Raw genomic sequence first — 19,585 nt, forward strand, 5'->3', positions numbered from 1 at the left:
AGTGTCATTACCAAAGCCACCGGGCCTGTCTGCCAAGCTGGGTGGATGTGGCCTCTTGACCAGGTTTTATTCTTGGCTCCTGCCGTCCACTTGTCCCTCTGCTATTCCTGCAACTCAATAACCAGCAGATGCTTGCTTTGTGGGCTCCAGCCTCTCCACCGTCCGTCTCCTCGTTTGTTCTGGCGTCTACTTCAAATGGTAGAGTATCTGTGAAATGGCCCAAAGTACTCCAAGATTCTGCTTCGGGGTTAAGAATTTGTGTCTGCATTGCCAAGACTCCTACGAGTTTTCCAATCAACTACACAACCAGCCTGACCCTGACAATCACAAAGTACTTTTCGTTACGGTCTTCTCTCGGCAAATACCTGTCGCTGCTCAAACACCCGAGGGCGAAGAGAAGTGGGAGCTCGCTTTTCGTCCTCTCCGGACTTGCCCATTTCTCCCCCTTCTCTTGTACCATTACTACGTGTTAACTCCCAAATGCCTCTCTAGGCCAGACCTCCGTGCCCAAATCCCGACCCAGAAATCCAACAACCTAAGGGCGTTCCAACTACCGACGGCTTAAAACAGAATTCCTCTTCCTCTGGCCAACCCACTTCATCATCTCCCGGTTTCTCCCGCCTCCCGCTCGGGAGGCAACCTTGACTTTCCCCTTCAGTCTCCCATCACATCCATAAAGCTACCCTGTCTGAGCCGCGCTCCATTGGCCAAGGAGAGCCACGCCTCCGTCAGATGTCCGCAGGCTTCCCGAGGGGCCCTCCCTCTGCGCCGCAGCCAGCAAGGCTCGTGTGGGTGCGTACCCAGGGCGTGCACTTAGCAAACGTCCTTTTCCCTCCTTCACGTCGCCCTCCGGGCCACGGCCACGGCCCAATTTCGGAAGCACCGGGTGTGTCGAAGCAGACCTATGTCCTTCCATCTTCGGGAGGAAGAAACGAACTGCCTTCGTGGAGCCCAGGTCCGCTCCTCCGAAGCGAACGCTTAAAAGCGGCTCGCGTTTTCCAACAGTGGCATCTCTGAGGAAAACTCGAGAAATCAAACAGATTTCCTCAAACTCAAGAGGAACCCAATGAGCCCGTTAAGCAGTGACAACGTACAAAGCCAGACTAACCTGGGTGGAGATTTCCAGAAGAAGTTTTGGCAAAAAGAGTACAAAACAAAGTCACGAACGGGCCGAGGCCGAGGCTGACCAAGCGAGCCCCTGCCATGGGGCCCCGCACATCTGTTCCACACTGGGATTTTTTCAGCCTGCCCTCAACCTACTGAGATGTGGCTCGGGTGGAGGGGCGTTCCGAGGGTACGCACCCTCAACCCCGGACTTTCGACTCCAAGCAGAATTTTCAAAGAATAAAACGTCTAAGTCCAAAGAGCAGGCTCCCCTGGACTCGGTTAGAAGCCTAGCCCCCGGTCGATGGCTACGCGCCAAGGAGGGCCTTTTCCCTCCCACCTGTGGGGAGCAGAGTCCCCACTTCCAGGGCTGACGCCACACAGGAGTGTTCACCAAAGCAGGGTACCACCCGGCAACCCAGAAGCCAGTCGCGGAAGCGGCTTTCTCCAGTGAAATTCTTCTTTCCCGGGGGTTGATGACTCCAACTCTAAAGACTCCTGCCTCCCCCTTCCCAGCCCCCCGCCTTGCATCCCACTCGCATTTTCCTGAGGCTCACTGACTGTAGGAAAACAAGTATCGCATTATGCTGGACTCCCTGGAATGAGATCAGTTCTAGTTTCAAATTCCTTGCCGAACAAGCCCAAGGCCACAGACCCGGTACAAATCCCAGCTGCTCGGCGGGGCAGAAGGCCTGAGCGAGCTCAAGAAAGCACGACTGAAGTCGTGACCGGCAAACGCATCCTAAACCTGGACCGGCTTCCTCCCAGGTCTGGTCCGCAGCGCGGGGCGCAAACACGTCTGTAAAGGACCCGGTCTCGGCTCCTCCTCCCGAGGCAGCACGGCCAAGGCGAGGCTGCAGTGTGGCGCTGGGCTGCGATTTTCTACAACTCGCACCATCTGTGCGTGCCCTGCCAGACGTGCTGACAGAGCAGGCTGCATAGACCATTACTAATCTACCGGGGTCGGCGGGGTCAGGCCTGCAACATGAGGCCTATAGATTTCAAAGGCCGGCCTTCCCCCCACGCCAGCTCATCAATCTAGGCTGAAAAGCAACCACATTTTTATCCTTCTTTTAAATTTCAAAGAAAAAATTCTCATCTTCGAGTTTAGCGTGGGGGATCGCTTGCACGTCATCGGTGTCCCGAGACCAGCTGAGGGGTAGATCTGCGGGGCCGGAGGCTCAGCCGTTGATCCTCTTCCAAAATTGGGTGACCAGGCCAGGGGGACGACTTTCCTCGCGCACACAAAGCCTTCAGAGCGGCAGCGTAGAGGAAGGCCAACACGGAGCAAGATTCAGACTCCACTGCTGCCAGGCACCGCCCCTAAGGGGAGTCTGCAGAAGAACAGTAAATGCCAAAGACGATCCTATCAGGACAGTACCGTGGGAGCCCAGGCAGTGCAATTCGGGCTGGTGAACAAAAACACAGCCTCACCTCCCATCCATCTCAGAATTCACCCAAGAGGCCCGCAACTGCCAGCAGCTGCCGATCAAGTGTTTACTGAACGCCTACTGCGTGCCAAGAGCTATGGAATAAGCAAGTGTCGTGCTCAGCTCTATACTGGCCCAGGGCCCCGTGGAAACAGGAAGTCAGTCCCACCTTCAAAAGGCCATTGGGTAGCAACGGCATGATTTCAGGTGTACTACGGTAACTAAAAAATCTTAGGTTGTTTCATAAATGCAACTTTTGGTGTGTCAAGACCAACTACTGTCATCATTTCTTGACAGATGGTATGTTATTCTAGGTCTTCAAGTCAAACGATGACTCAATCTGCCAAGAGTCCACCAATCACCACAAAACTAAGACATCACTCACTGCAAACTCCAAAGAAACCAGATCTTTATTTACAATGATTAAAGGCTTAAGGAAATTAAGGTAAGTGACCTCATCTTCTTACTTTTGCTTACATATCAGTTTCTTCACTGAACAGTTTAAATTGGGCTAAAAAGGTCATAATAAAGAGGAACTTGTGGGGCTAAAATAAAATGAATAATCCCTCTAAGCCAGGTCCTTTTCCTCACAGAACTGTGGGCTTGTTGAGAAGCCGGCAGGGAGGGTCACAGATCTACCGTGGTCACTTCAGCATGATCTGAAGCAGGTGGCTGGCAGGAGTCTGTGAGTAATTTCTTCTTGCAGTTTTTCCGGACTCCGGGCAACTACAAGCGAAGGCTGGCCCAGCTACCAGCACACCCCCCGCCCCCAGGCTGCTCCCCTCACAAGGGTGCCTCAGCATGACCTAAGAAGCAGTCACCCCATCCCTTAGCCTTAATCTGTTCCAGATCAAGGAAGCACTGCTATCATAACAACAGACCTGCACGCAGCCCTTGGACTCCTCTGGATATCCTACAACGTGCTAAGCACACGAAACTAATGGAAGCATTTCGAACGAGAGGCTTCACATCTATCGTGACTTTACGAACCCATCCTGGGACGTGCTGGCACTGAAGATTTCATTCTCTCTATAAAATGAACACCTTCACGTTCCAAGATGACCTGTTTTGGTCTTTGAGAAATAGTCAGATTTTACGAGCCCTAACTCAACACTAGGCTTCGGGTGTAAAGCTTTCTGTTGTCTTTCCCCCACCTCCAAAGCCCTATATTATGCTTTAGAGGCTGGGATTGTTCTAGATACCAGCAGCTCCTTTTTTAAACAAAGCCTGCCAAACATTTATCTCCCTCTCTGTCTGCTTCTGCTGGGGCAAAAGATAAGCATCTAGACAGAGACTTGCATCGTGTTTTACCTGTAACTCATCTAAACCACCAACTGACAAACACAGGTTCTGCCTCTGAGCACCAGGGAAGCTTGGGCATAGAAATAGCTGCACAGACCTGTGCCTCCAACATCACTGCCAGCACAGAGGTGGCAAGTGCAACGATCAGAAGGCAGGAGGCCTAGATGGTGGAATGGGAAACCCTCGACAAGTCTCAAAATATCAAGCCAAGCTAGAAGGTGGCAAAGATATGGCCACAGAACTCACAGTAAAGACCTAAACGGCCATATTATAAGTAGAGATAGGAACAAATCCATGTATCTCCAGCAGCCCAAGCATCCCCCAGAAAAACAGCCAGCATAGATGTGGTCAGACTCTCTTCCACTGTAAGCAACTCATGAGCCTATCAAGGCATCTACACTCTCTTTTGCCTCTTCGATTTCTAAAAATTTAATCATACTTCACTAGCCTATTACTGAGAGGTAGGATGTTTGGTTTTTTTTTATCAACCATTGCTAAGCATGAATATTAACGGATAAACTTTAACTCTGCATTTATAGGATTATACTGGTTTGTAAAGGGCGGGGGGACCCTCATTTCTGAAGGAATAACAGAAGGACAAAAGGAACCAAGTTCATTTTATTCTGTCTTCCATGATCAATTAGATGTTAGGCAGTTTAAGATTCTAATGGAAGATTCTTACAGGGTCCTCAGAAGCCCTGCCCAACAGGAGATCCCCACCATATACCAGGCACTGAGTAGGGTCCAGGGGTATCAAGATATGACCTCTGCCCCCACCCCCACCCCCCCAGCATCCTGGGACAAATGGGAATCAAATGCTCTTAAGTCCTTAGGGCTACAGTTTTTCTTAAGAGACTTGCTGACATGCGATATTGACACAATAGCCAGGGTTAGAACACGGAGAAATATTTTGGTTTCTGATAAAATGCTGGTATAATATTAAATCCAGTTACGAGTGATCAAAGGAACCTACACTAAACACTGTGGTCACTCTGCCTTCATGTGCCATTAGCATTTGCCTAAGAGCCACCTCTGTGACAAATCAAAATGGCTTGCGCCAGGCTCTGTTTACAGGAGCCACTGTCTGATTTTGCAAACAGGTTACATTACAGGGCTTTTTTTTTTTTTTTTTTTTTTTTTAACATTTAATGGACTTCATACAACACCTTCTCTACAATGGTTTTAGGAGATCACTCCCTAATCCCCAATTCTTCCTCAAGGAAACCAGTTAAGAATCCTTAAGAGAATTAACTTAGACAACTAATTACCGCCCCCCCCCCCCCACCCCAACCCACACACACAAAAAAACCCTCCTACTGCAAGGTGGGGAAATGGATCACCAGAAGGCAACAATAATGATCACCACGAGGTGTGGAAGACAAACAGAAACAAAAAGGAGGACTCCTTTCTGTTCTGGGGAGTTGCAAGCAAAATGCCAACCTGTAGGAGTAAAAGCTTTCTTCTCCAAGCTCCAAGTTTTAACACACAATCCAGAAACCAACAGAACACCACTGGCCCAAATCCAAAGTTATTCTAATGGGGCTGATTCACATAGTTGACCTTGCATTTGATGGCAGTATCACCACACATAGAAAGAAATACAAGTTATTTAAGGTGTTGAGGTATAGTCTCTGCCCATAAATATTTTAGTATTTTTTCCAGATGCCCCATCTATTTTCCCAACAGTGTTCACAGTTCACTAAACAAGGCCATGAATAAAGACTGACTTTTTAAAGAAGGCTTAGGATTATAGGCTATTTTTAGACCTTTATTGATCATTCCAGAACGTGCCATCTCTCCATGTATATTGTGGAGTAAATACTGTATTTTCTGCTTCATAGGATTCTTTTAAATATCAACTGTTAAAGTCACAGAATTGCAGCATCCTAGAGTTTCAGAAAAGCTTAAGAGCCAACTAGTTTATCTCACCTGTCATTAATGAAACAACGAGAACCTAGGAAGTCATGTGTCTTGCCCAATGGCGTGCCTTTGGAAACCCATCAGGTTATACCAGCCAAGCTGAAATACAGTGACTAACCCCTTATATGGGCAAAAATTTACCTTTTTTTAGCTACTTTGTACAGAAGTTATAAATAATCCAAGATTTCTTTTTAAATATATCTGTATTAATACATTTCAAAATAAATCCATTGCAATCATTTAATGGGTTGCTTAAATATAATGTTTTCATAACCACCTTTCAAAGCATAAGCACATGTTGAAACTCACTGGACCACCCAAGTCAAAAATCTACTTATGCTATTTAATGTTTATTTGGTTTGTTTCTAAATGTGTATTTAAGTGGCAAAGTCATAAAGGGAAGAATTAATGATAATCGATACCAGACCTGCACCCATGGAGTGCTTCTTGAGTTTATGGTATTTAGTCAAGTCAGCCAAGGGGGAACAAAAAACTATTCTAAAATGAGAAAACTCTGTATAATACTTTAAAAGCAAGTCCCCAACCATATGCTGTATTCTTAAAGCACAATTATCCCGAGACCAAAACACAATCCTCTGAAAGACACTGACGGAAAGGAAAATGTAGACCTCTCAGAAGTGTGTGGAGGTAACAAATGAGATTTAATGCCAAAAAAGAGTAGGCTCTTTGCCCATTCAGATACCTTCAAAACTATGTGTCATTATAACTTTAGATTCTAAAATGAACTACCAGCTTTAAAAAGACCGAGCAACAAAGGACCGATCTACTTACCTAAACATGCAGATGGCTCATACGCCTAAGGAATGCTCGAAATTTACCCAAAACTCACAGCACAGCTTCTCATAGTAACAGTCATCAAAGTGATTAGGTTTCCAGACCAGCCTACAGAGGCATTTCCAATTCCGTATGTACCTGAGGTAATAAATGCTAGTCATTTGTAGAACCCAGAAAGCAAAGAGTAGCTAAGGGGTCAAGGCAAGTGACAAAGAGAAGGGCTTTGTAGGGACAGAGAGAAAGCCTGCTTTCATTTACTCTTCTCCTAGTACTTAACATCTGGCTACATTAAGGAGCAATCAGCAGGCTTACTTGGGCTCCTCTCCCTCCTGTTCCCAGCTCTCTGCCTTCCTGGCCTCTTTAACACCAGCCCTCCAGGGGAAGAAGAACCAGAGGTCAAAGTGTAGCAATTGCCACCTGCCCGTACTTCTAATAGGCAATAAAGCCAAAAGAACAACCAGTACCTGAGACCAAGGGGGCAGAGAAGAAAATGAGGAACCCCAGAGGCAGCAGGAGAAAAGCCAATACCGGAAAATCAACAAGACCAAAAGTTAAGCTAAAACGCCTGTGGCAGCCCAAACAGAGTAGGGTATTCCTGAGAAAAGGGCTGCGAGAAATTTGGCACACAGGAGGGGGAAAAAAAAAAAAAAAAAAAAGCAACCTCTGGTTGGCCCCTTGAGAAGTTAGGAAATGGAGTAGTTCTTCTCTAAGAAGGGGCCAAGGCACAAAATCAGGAGGAGATGTGAATGAGGCTAGCTGAACTCCAGCCCACGTCCCGGGACGAGTGATCGTTTAACTATTCGGATCCCTAAATCCAGTGAATTATCCTGATCTGTTCTGTACTGTGTACCAAAATAAGAGCGTATGGAGGGTGAGCCATCACCATGACTGGAAAAACTCCAAATCCTGACAGCCTGGGGCTTGATTGCAGTCCTGGCCTAAAATCGAGGAAGTTCCCTGAAGTAATTCACACCGTGTAATTGCCAGATTTAAATTTAGTAGCTTATCAGTAAAATCCATTGCACAAAAGCTGCCAGCCAATAAGGGAAGAGATGTTAGAAGCTTGCAGGGCAAAGCCATTTCTTGAGACAAGTTCTAACCCAGAGAAAGCACCAAGGGGATCCTCTGGAGACACGGGCAGTGCCCCTTTCTTGATCTCAGAGCATGTCAAAGCAAGTATTCTTAAAACGGAAGTATATCCACCTGAAAACTACATCCTGGCTCTTCAAGAATGTATGGTGTCTATGCTAATGCCCTTCACGGGGCTGAAATTCGGCCCCGCATGGGGCTGCCTGCCTCCACACGGGAACCACAGGGCCCCAAGAGGAAAAGACAACACAGGGTGCAGCAGAAGGCACTATCCCAGGGGACCGGGACATCCTCAGGCACCCAGTTCTGAGACCACACGAGTGGCCATTCGCCACGTGTCATGGAACCGGGCTCGGGCCATAGACTGACAGAGGGGTTCATACCACTGGGGCACTGAAATCCACATATGTACAACCATCACGCAGTCCTGTGGCTTCAACAAATCTCAAGATCGTGACAGGAGCTGTGTGACGTTCAGGGAAGGGCGCTGGGCTGAATCTGCAGACCTAGATTTCGGGAGCGACCCTGCTGGCTTACCTCAGGGAAAGGGGCAAATCGTTTCCTCTCTGGGACTCAATGTCATCTGTAAAATACAGAGCAGATGCGCTCTGTTAGCACAGAATTCCGACTGACATGGGAACTGACACTCAAAGCCATTTGGATGCCCCCACCCCCCACACACACACATGTGGCACAGGGAGCCTCGACGACTGCCCAGCGAGCACATTCACAAGGTTCTAGCAAGATTCAATACAGTGCGATCAGCAACGAGCCTACTTAGGCACTCTGAGGGTACCAGCAAGATCTCACCAGAACAAACAGACGGCACACGAAAGCACATGGAGGGAAGAGCCACTGGCTGGTGTTCCTTGAGGTCAAGAACCAGTTCTCCCTCCAAGGGCACTCCTAAGTACCCCCATAGCATCGCCGCTGTGCATGGCAATCACCGAGCAGTTCAGATTTCTCCCTCCTCTAAACTCAGTCCTCAGGTAGAGGACTCCCAGCAAGGTGACTTCCTCCCCCCTGGCAAGTTGCTTAACCGAGTGACAGCAACGCTGTTCATCAGCGGTGGAGGGGTGTGTGTGAGAGGAGCGTCTTCCTAAACAGGCTCCCAGTAGCTTTGGGGCAGGAATAAGTCCACCTCCCTATTAGGAAGGACGTTTCACAAGGTGACTCAATGCCCATTAAGCAAAAGAAACATTAGTCTGCACAGAGCCGCAGGTGCGGCCCGCTCCGGTGTTCCAGGGCCACCACCTCCCGAGTGGGTGACCCTGTCCCGGAACGCCCTCCCCAAAGGAGCTCCTAGCGCTGCCGCCCCTCCTCCTCGCCTGTGTCCTACTCTGCCAAAGCCCAGATTTGAACTTCCCACTCAGGAAGGCACAGATGTGACAGCTCTTCCTCCCCTTTCCACCCTGCTACCTGAGGTTTGCTTCCACGTGTATGTAACTCGTGTTAGGATTCATTCCCTGGATACGGGACCTCTAACAGTGTGAGGTGGAGACAGAAGAGCCAGTGCAGGTTGTTTTTTTTGTTTTTGTTTTGCCAAGCCCTAAACCTATACAATCTGATGTAAATTAAACCAGTCCTTTCGGGTCCAAAGGGGCCGTTGGCCAAGTTAACAGCACAGCCCCCCGCAATCAGGGCACAGAGAGACGCACGCTCCGGGAGAGGGTGCCCAGGCTTTGTCAAAACAGAAAACGCACTCAGCGGAAAATTGAACTCGATCTGGAGAACCACTTGGTCCTGCTAAAGAACTATTACGGTAAGACCCGCACACCACCGCCACCCTCCTCACGCCCTTTATTTTCTGAACCCGCAGACACCTCCCCACTCACGACCGCCAACCTATTATCCTCTCCCAGCTTCAAAAGCTAACTGCCCCAAAGCTACATTTTCTCCATGAAGCCAGTTCCTAATAGCATTCCCTAGGAGTGCACAGCTTCCAAAACTTGAAAGGAGCCAAGAAATCTCAGGCCTCTGAGACTTAACAACTTTGTGTGGTAGGCTTGCATCGCCTGCTCTCTTTAACTCAAACCATAATCCCCCTTTAAAATCTCGACAGCAACAGGGAAAGAGAAAAGGATTATAGAAATGATAAAACCTAGGGTGCTGATACGTGAAATCCTGGATCCACTTCTCGATTCATTCACAGACTCTCTGGAAAACATTAGGAGAGGCATGTTGTATCTGTTTCTCCCTTTATGAGGTAGCTTTTTATTAAGCCGTGTTGACATGGTATCATAGAATGCTCACAAGTCTTTCTAAGCAAATTAGGAGCACGGAGGCTCCTTCAAACTGAATCATGATGTACATCTGCCTTTATTGTCTAGTATCTTTTATAGGTCTCAGGGATCTGCCCAATACCCTACTGACAACAGAAATCCAATTCTTAAAAAGACATTTTCATGTACAAAGAGGCCATCAAATTATCACCCGTAATTCACTTAAGTCAACATCTGGCGCCATGACTGTGACTCTTTATCCTCAGATACAATGCACACCATAGACCACAAGAGGAAGGACCACATGCCTGGCAACAGGAAAATTCCTGGAGGCTCGTGACAAACACCAATGGCCCTGGGGTGGATTTAGACATGGAATGAATACTTGGAATCCTAGAAACAAAGAGGGAGAATCTGGGAAATTCGGTTTCCTGAGTGTTAGCATCTCACAGGCCATTAATGGGAAATGGCTTCGCTTCACTCACATCAGAGCCACGTATTGTTTTTTGGTTTTTGGGTTTTTTTTTTTGTAACCCTTTTCCCATCTCTAATGTAGGATCTAGTGCAGATGCTACAATTTGGGGCCAACTTTTGGTTAGTAAAGCTCTAGGCCAAATTATTTTCTTCGTTCTCCAGTTCAACTATGGTTTAGGCAAGCCCCACCCTGACACCCTGCAAACCTGCGACCCCAACTATAAACAGGGAGGGCTAAGATCTACTCTTTTACTCACTGACCTCTCCTCCTCCCTGCTCTGGGCTGTCCATACTCTTCCTGCAAACAACCGGTAGACAGGTAAAGACAAATGTCCCCCCACCCACCCACCCCCCGCCATGACTGGCCATGACTCCTCCTCTAATTCTGGCTCCTGTGTGATTTTTCCCAAGGGACCTCCTCACGGCACAGCTTATCTGATGTAGATCTGACCCCAGCTCTGGCCCAGCCTCTTCCACCCACCCCTGGACTGCCATTACCAGACAACAGCCTTGTAGGGATCCTCTAACAAGATGGATCAAGACCATCTACCATTTGCAGTGTTCCCTTCACCCTTAGAGAACTCCCATGCTCCTGCCAAACTAAACAGAGAATACATGTGAGCTACCCGGCTGGGAGCCCCCTCTCCTGTTGTGCCTCACAGTTCTTTCCGCCCCAGCCCAGACAAGCACAGGGGTAGTCAGGCATGTCAGCCTGAGCAGACATTCAACCAGGAAATCCAACATCAGCTTTGGCATTCTTGCAGGCACCCCCATCTCTATGGGTGAGTCTTTCAGAATTCTCCCTGTCACCTCTGATATAAAGCTGATGAGCCTTTCTCCTCACTTCCCCAGTGTTCTGCGCAGGCTAGAAAAGAAAGGGGGTGATAACTGCTGGCAAGAGGGAAATTTTGTTTTCTCTTAGTAAAAGCTCTTTGGGGAGCTGTCTGGCCTCAGATAGACATGGCTCTCATCAGATCACACGGTCTCCAGGTATTTTAGTTCAACGTGAGCCAGAAGCACGTATTTATTCTAAGACAGCAGAGAAATCTGACAACAATTACCAACAAGTTAATAGTACAGAATCACCCAACTACCCACTGACTTTTTAATTTTGTAGTATTTACTTACTTTAAGAGAGACGCAAAGAGCATGAGCAGGGGAGAGACAGAGTGAGAGCAGAATCTGAAGCAGGCCCCAGACTGAGCTGTGAGCATAGAGCCAGATACAGAGCTCGAACCCACAAACCTCAAGATCATGACCTGAGTCCAAGTTACACACTGAACCGACTGAGCCACCCAGGTGCCCCATTTAAAAATAGAAGCAGTAATACGAACTCTTGGGGGGGGGGGGGGAAGTCTTACGCACGTGAGAAGATCCAATCTCAGTGAGGCACAAAAACTCAATATATCCCTTAATTCTTAATTGTTACTAACCTTGATCAAATCCTTAGCATCTTTATTTGGAAGCTGTCCATTTGACTTTTGCAGACAGATATATGTTTGACCTACTCCTTCAAGTTCATTTCTGTTGATTCCTTTAGGTTTCTAGTTGGGACAGTGTAAAATTTTCCTCTGTTATCCAATAAAGTCTCATTCTTAACATTTCTGTTTAAAGAGATTACTTCAATGGTATTTATTGTTGTGAACTACGAAACTCAAAGCCACCAGAGTAAAACAAATGTTTAAAGATAAAATTCACACTGAGCTTCATTCTGAGAAAGAGAACATGCACATGTGTGCACACGCGTGCACACGCACACACACACGAGCAGGGGAAGGGCAGAGACAGAATCCCAAGCAGGCTTTGCACTCTCAGCACAGAGCCCGAGTGGGGCTCATTCTCACAAACCAGGAGATCACAACCTGAGACAAAACCAAGAATCAGAGGCTTAACGGACTGAGCCACACCCAGGGGTCCCTTTAATGTGAACTTTAAATGAATGATCCCATTTCAGTTTTATTTAGCTATTTAGCCTGTTCTGAAGTATTTTAGACCCAAGTTTATGTTGAGCTCAAAATACATTAAAATAGTAATCATCTATCTTTTAGCTTTCAAATTTCCAAAACCTATCCATAAATTATCTCACATTGCCTTTAGAACAATCCCACATAGTAAGGCAAGTGTTTTTTATCTGCCTTTTATAGATGTGAACTTTAAGGGGCACCTGAGTGGCTGTCTATTGAGCGTCCTACTTTGGCTTAGGTCATGACCTCGCAGTCCTACAGAAAATGAAAGAATGTGCTTAATTGAGAGAATTATCATCTATGTGGAAGTTGAAGGAATTTGACTGGTGTCCTATTAAACTTCTGGATTCCAAAACAAGCCCCTTCGTGTTAACTGCCACCTGGATCAGACAATCTACCCCTTAGTTTCCCACAATTCCGTAATATGGAATTTTTAGATCCGCAAATTATTTCTTTGAATCTCTTAACTCTTTTGGAGGATGACATTTTGGAGCTGACATTTTGGAGCTAACATTTGCACTACCCAGAATTTTCTAGATAATACATGATCACATTTTTTAAGAGATAATAATGTGAGGCATAGGGAAAGTAAACCTCTTAGAGGTTAAATGATTGGCCAATGATCATACCACCAGTAAGCTCCGCTCTTGGGCCTCAGCCCTGGGTCTTCTCACTTAAAACCCTACACATTTTTTCAACATTCCAGGTGGACCAGCTGTCCCACAGCACCGAGCACACGGCCTTGGATGGGTGTTAGTTAATTCATCTTACAACTTGCAAAGTTCTCACACATGCTTTATTTCTCTCATTTGATTCTCCCAGCAGCCCCACAGTGAAAGTTAGAGGTGATGTCTATTTTAAAGATGAGGGAATCAAAGATTAAAAGAGGTTAAGTTGTTTGTCAAACATCTTCCTGCTAGAAAATGGCAGAGAGCACCTGCACGGAGTCTTCTGGTGTCTACTATAGTAAATATTCCCTCCCTATGGGCCCCACCAATATCCCCTTCCCCACCCTCACCCCCCCAGGAGCCAACAGATTTCTCACTCTTTGCAGTCTGATTTCTCACCCTACGGCATAAGTAAAGAAATCAAGAGGCAGGAAGATGAACAAGTTAGAATAGGTCTTGACCCCTAAGAGTGCACGAACCTGACAACTGAACACCACCACCCTTTCCTGCTAGCTCCCACAGACCACGAGAGATGGGAGGTGGAGAAAAGGACAACAGGATCCTGCCTCGACACAAAATGAGGCACCACGGGGTAGGGGAGGGTGTGCAGCAGGGAAGTCGCCGAAACACCAGATCCAATGGAATTACGCATCTCTGAACACACAGCAAGTTAAGCAAGTGGCCGGCAGCAAGAGGACGGCTGAAGCCACGACACAGGGTAGGCTGCCGGAGAAGCGCTCAGACTTGCCCAAAGATCTCAAAGACGGCCCTCCCACACGGCCACAGGTACAATGCCGAGATCCTGGCGCTGTCCCCAGGCAGGGGATGAAGCAATGCCAAGTTGAGGGACAGGGCTTTGTTGGCAGCAAAAATCAACACACAGACACCGCGCTGCCACAGCAGCCTTGACCTCAAAGGTACTCCCAAAGCTATTGCTGGCAGCCAGCATCCATGAATCAGGTGTACTGTTCCGTTTTTAAAGGGAAAAGGATCCCATTCACCTACTCCTCAGCTGCGTTCTGTGTGGCTTCCACCTAAAGCAAAGCCAAGGCAGGTCCGAACTCTAGCTGGCGCAGTGGACGCCCCTCGCCCTCCTGAGAAGGAGATGACATCCAACGAGACCCTCTGGGCCCGCTCCGCCGAGCCTTCGCCGAGCCCCTCCTGGGGTCTCCTTTGTCACCTGCCCCAATTCCTTCCTAGAGACGTGATCACGAAGAGAAGGGAAATGTTACGCAAATGTATGTTCTCGGAGAGTCAAGGCCGTGAGTTACACCCTTAGAGCCATTATGTGAAATAGAATCTGGCATTACCTCTGTTGTGATCTTTAAGGGAGGAAGTTCACATAGATAGAAACGTCTTGGGGCGCCTGGGTGGCTCAGTTGGTTAAGCATCCGACTTCAGCTCAGGTCATGATCTCATGGTCCGTGAGTTCGAGCCCCGCGTCGGGCTCTGTCCTGACAGCTCAGAGCCTGGAGCCTGCTTCGGATTCTGGGTCTCCCTCTCTCTGACCCTCCCCCATTCATGCTCTGTCTCAAAAATAAACATTAAAAAAAATTAAAAAAAGAACGTCTTACGCTCAAAAAGCGAACCTGGAACAAAGACTCGACTCCTGTTAGCCACGAAGCACTTAGCTTTGTGACCAACAGTTGGCCATTCTTTTTACGATTCACTAATCACAAGGCCCTGGGCCCAACGCAGCCATTATAACCATTTCTCCCACGAAGAGAACGAAGCCCCACAAGGAAAATAACTTGCCAAGAGAGGAGAAGAGGAGTATTCAAGCCCCAGACCTCAGGTGGAATCTCAGGTGCTACATTAACAACGCCTCGGGATGGAAGCATCCACAATGGTGTCTCTGGACCCCGATGGTGTCTCCGGGTATCCCCCCGTCTGCCACGACTGCTCAGGGCCGCACCTCATGAGGACAGCGTGGCAGTTCAATGTAGCAGCTGGGAAGTTCAGAGCCATGGTTTTTCAAACTCCGGAAAGTGGGAACGCGGGAAGCTAGGCCAGCTAGAAGCCGAGACGGGCTGCCTCTATTCACAATGGGTCATCAGAATGTGGAGCAGAGTTAAACGCGTGAGCATTCTTTTTTTTTATTTTTTTTTTTACTTTTTATTTTTGAGAGAGACAGAGTGTGAGCCAGGGAGGGGCTCGGGATAGGGCAGGGGCAGAGGGATAAGGAGACACAGAATCCGAAGCAGGCTCCAGGCTCCCAGCTGTCAGGACAGAGCCCAACGCAGGGCTCGAACTCACTAACCCCCGAGATCGTGACCTGAGCCGAAGTCGGATGCTTACCCGACTGAGCCACCCAGGTGTCCCTTCAACACGTGAGCTTTCTAAGACCAAACCACTTTTACTGAGCTCTGGCCCCCCCAATCTTATAACCCAGATTTGAAGGGTGAGGAAATTAAAGGTAAGCTCTAAAGGCTCAAATTGTTAAATGACTGAAACTTCATTTGCTTAAGGCCTGTTTGCAAAGTGCTTTACCAAGCTACAAATCCATAAAAGGATTTTGCTGTAACCCTACAAGCACAGCGCCCCGGGACAGTTGCCGCTAGGATGGAACAGAGGCAAGAGTTGACGTGTGGTGTCACGGCATATACCCTAAAGACAGCGTTTTCAAAAAAATAATAATTAAAAAAAGTTTTTTTTAAATGTGGCAGACCATGAGAACCCTGAGGTTTCTGGTCCCTGAACCACTGTCAGAACGTACGTCACTCCTACTCAGGGTGAAGAATGGACAAGAAAAACAAGACTGCTATGCCCAGAATATCGCTGCTTTAGCACCCTCTCAAAGGGGCATCTGCTTTGTGTGGGAGCTGCGATTCCCTTTCCCCTCCCTGCCATCCTCTGGTATTGTTTAAAAATGACAGAAGAAACAATAGCTCCACAAAAGCGATTTCCACAAACCCAACGCCAAATGAGGACTAGCAAGTCTGGGCAAAATTACAAGTGATGGGGGACGGGGGAGCATCTCACACCACAGATCTGCTCTGACGGGGGTATTGTGTAGACAGTGGGGACGCCCCTTGGCTAGACGGAAAGGTTTATTCATGCCTGTGATGGAGTCCTGAAACCACAGCACTTCCCCTGCTGGCCTTGTAGACAACTTTGTTTTCCACACTGGAAGACATTCCTCAAGGCCCTTCACATGCTGGGAGGGGGTTGAAAAAAGTGGCTCTTTTCTCCCATTGTAACAGCTGACCAATCCTTCCTACCATGTTCCCGGTGGTTCAACTGTTGGAGGTCACCCCTCCCTTACAGTCCTGTTTAAGAGTGAATTATCTGCAGGGGCCCCTGGGTGGCCCAGTCGGTTGAGCGTCTGACTTCAGCTCAGGTCATGATCTCGCAGTTCGTGAGTTCAGGCCCCGCGGGCTCTGTACTAACAGCTCAGAGCCTGGAGCCTGCTTCCGATTCTGTGTCTCCCTCTCTCTCTCTGCCCCTCCTCCTGCCCATGCTCTCTGTCAAAAATAAACATTACAAAAATCTAAAGTACTAATGCTTTAAAAAAAAAAAAAAAGTGAATTATCTGCAGCTAGTTGACAACACAGAAAGCAGCTCCAGGTTGAGGGAAAGAACTCTCCAGAAGTAGCATTTTCCCTTCGAAATGCCCTATTCCTGAAAGGCTGTAATGGAAGCATTCTTCATTTTCTGCAGATTTTTATTTCACGGTGTGAACCAGAGCCTTCAGCTCAAGGAAGAGACCTCGCATAGGAAAAACAGACTATCCAACTGGAGAGTTCCGCACAACACCACTTCCTTTAAGACTCCAGCACTTAGACACACACACCTGGATGTGCAAGGGACCAGGCTCACACGCAGTGATGCACACACAAGGGCTGCAGAAACACGCCCAAGGACGTTATTTGGAAGCGTGAGTGGTTCTAGGCAGAGAAACACTTCTAGTTAAAATCACCCTAGGTTTCAAAAATAGATTTTAAAGATCCTTTTTCTACCTTCATATTTCAAACACACAGGAAGGGAGTCTCTGGATTTTAAAAATGTAAAAGCTATTCATGCACATTAGTTTTGTAGAACTAGAGCAGATTTCAGACATTTTATCTAAGCAAGAGGTTTTGATGAAACTTTTTGGTGCAAACATCAGACTACCGACGGTCTGACATGGGAACACTTTAGACTGGTCCAAAAAAATGCAGAAGATTTTCAACTGCTTTCAGGCAGCTACCTCAGAAGACCCACAACGGACACCCTTAATCCTACACCAAGTGGGTGAGGGCTAGGCTATGTAGAAGGAAGTTATGGAGAGGAGTACAGGACATGGCAAATAAAACCAGTGGTTACCGTGTGATGCCATTGGTCAACTTCGTTGTATAGATAAGGCCCAAAGGCATGACCCACTAGCTAGGACGTCTAAGAGCGAAGACTTGCTCACGTTTCTTCTCTCCAAATCCGGGTTCTTTCCAGTATTTGACTTCTTACCATTCGTGAAGGGTTTTATTTCCACCCTGTGTAAGGGGGGTGGGCTTTCTTTGTCCAGCCGGCAAAGCAGCATTAGCCCATTTCTATTAACAGCTTGTATACTCCTTGAAGGCATTTACACACCAGTACACAATGTGTATCAGTTTCTAACTCCTGTACAACAGACTACCACGTGCTTAGTGGCTTCAACAGGCACGCACCAGATCAGTTCTTCAGATCAGAAATCCAGCACATCGTGAGGCTGGAATCTGGGTACCAGTTGGACTAAGTTTTCATCAGGAGGCTCAAAGGGGAGGTGGGGGTGGGAGGGACCCACTTCCAAGCTGATTTTCAGCATTACAATTCACTTGCTTGTAGTGATAGGACTAAGGTCCCAAGCCAGCAAGGGTGCAAGGAATCCGTCTATGCTCTCTTCAATCATCAAGACAAAACTGCTTTTAACAGCGCTGATATGGGTAGGTCAGGCTCACATGGACCATCTCCCTAAAGGTCAACTAGGTCATAGGACTTGAACTCCAAATCCACCGTCCCAGGGATTATTAAGGGTGCACATGCAGTAAGGAGATCTTGAGAGTTATATTAGAATTTTGCCTTCCACGCAATGCCATAAAGCCATGTTTCTCTCCCCCTCAACACTGCCTAACTACAAAAGCCATTCAGTCTGAGCTACCCATGATCAAGTGGCATGGGCACAAGAACTTTCACAGAAATACATTCCACTGCTTGAAATTGAGGGCAGGGTCTTTTTTTTTTCTACTTTCATCATGGTCTCATGGCTCATGATCAAAATTAGTCAGCTATCCCAATAACTAGCACATGGCCATAAAACGAAAGGGGATCGGACTTCATATTAGATGCGGGCAGTACACCTCCCTTCCTTTCGTGTAACACCCCACTACAATGGCAGTGAAGGCGTTTTTTAGATTGTAGAAATCCTCGAGGTCAAGATAACTCGGAGGAGGACAGCCTTGATCTTGCAGAAACCCAAAGTAGCAAGAAAAATGGTGGTGAGTAAGCCTTCAGAGGGATCCTAGTAGAGCCATGGGGAGGCTGAACCATTCTCAAGAACTCTGCAGGTAGACTGTGGGAGGAATGCAGAGTCTTGGGTCCCTCCTCCCCCATCTCCACCTCCCCCTCCCCCCCCCCCCACCCCGAGTCAGAATGTAGGCATTAGAGCCCCAGGTGCTCCACATGCATATCAACTTTAGCCCCTAGTTCAATCCTATTTGCTTTTGAACATGTGCCTGTTTTCGTGTGTTTCAGGAATTCCAAATTCAAAACAAAAAGAGTGATTTACCCTGTTCGGAATCCAACTGAGAAAACGCAGAGGAGACGAATACCACAGATCAGAAAAACCTAACTGGACGTGTTTTGCTTCCTTTACATTCAGTGCAATTATTTGCCATCAAGGTTTAGTACATTTTTTTCGATGCTGCTATAAGGTCAAACATCTGTCATTTAGCTCACATGACCCAGTTGTTTTACATTTAACTTGTAAAGTTTTACAAAGGATACTTTTTCTCCTGTTTTTTAATTGCGGTAAAAACCGTAATGAAATTTACCACCCCAACCATGTGGAAGGGCACAGTTCTACGGTGTTGTGCACCCTTCCCACTTTGGTACCATCGGCACGACCCGCCACAGAAGCCTTTTCAAAAGTGAAACTCTACACGTTAAAACGTGAACTCCCCATTTCCTCCACCCCCCATCCCTGGCAACCACCGGTCTGCTGTGCCTGGGAATCTGACTACTCAAGGTCCCTCGTACAAGTCAGTCACACAATCTGTTCTTTTGGGACAGGCTTAGGTCATGGAGCACAAGGTCCCCGAGGGTCCTTTTGCAGTCTCAACATCCTACCCCACGTATATACACACTTTGCCAACAGACACTTGGATTGCTTCTACCTTTTGGCTATCATGCGGACATGTTTTTCAACTGCCTCCCCGACCCCACCCCCATTTTTTTTTTTTTTTAATTTTAGAGAGCACACATGCATGCGAGCAGGGGAGCATTGGGGGCAGAGAGAGGTAGGGAGGATGAAAACATGAATCTTAAGCAGGCTCCATGCTCAGTGCAGAGCCCAACGCGGGGCTTGATCCTACAACCCCGGGATCGCGAACTGAACTGAAATCAAGAGTCGGATGCTCCAATGACTAAGCCACCCACCCATACAG

At 47.6% G+C, this 19,585-nt stretch overlaps 1 long non-coding RNA gene across 2 annotated transcripts; it reads left to right on the forward strand.

The window, feature by feature from the left end:
* Window positions 1-1,180: 1,180 nt before the first annotated feature.
* On the forward strand, window positions 1,181-11,677 carry LOC131513712 (uncharacterized). Of its 2 annotated transcripts, XR_009262740.1 has the most exons (3): window positions 1,181-2,751; window positions 2,849-2,979; window positions 3,241-4,719. It is a non-coding gene; the product is annotated as an uncharacterized LOC131513712 (long non-coding RNA). The 2 variants fall into 2 exon arrangements; XR_009262739.1 differs by lacking the exon at window positions 3,241-4,719 and adding an exon at window positions 10,129-11,677 and having other exon boundaries at window positions 1,181-2,979.
* The last annotated feature ends 7,908 nt before the right edge of the window (window positions 11,678-19,585 follow it).

Source organism: Neofelis nebulosa, chromosome 6 (assembly GCF_028018385.1).
Source record: "Neofelis nebulosa isolate mNeoNeb1 chromosome 6, mNeoNeb1.pri, whole genome shotgun sequence".
Classification (NCBI taxonomy): domain Eukaryota; kingdom Metazoa; phylum Chordata; class Mammalia; order Carnivora; family Felidae; genus Neofelis; species Neofelis nebulosa.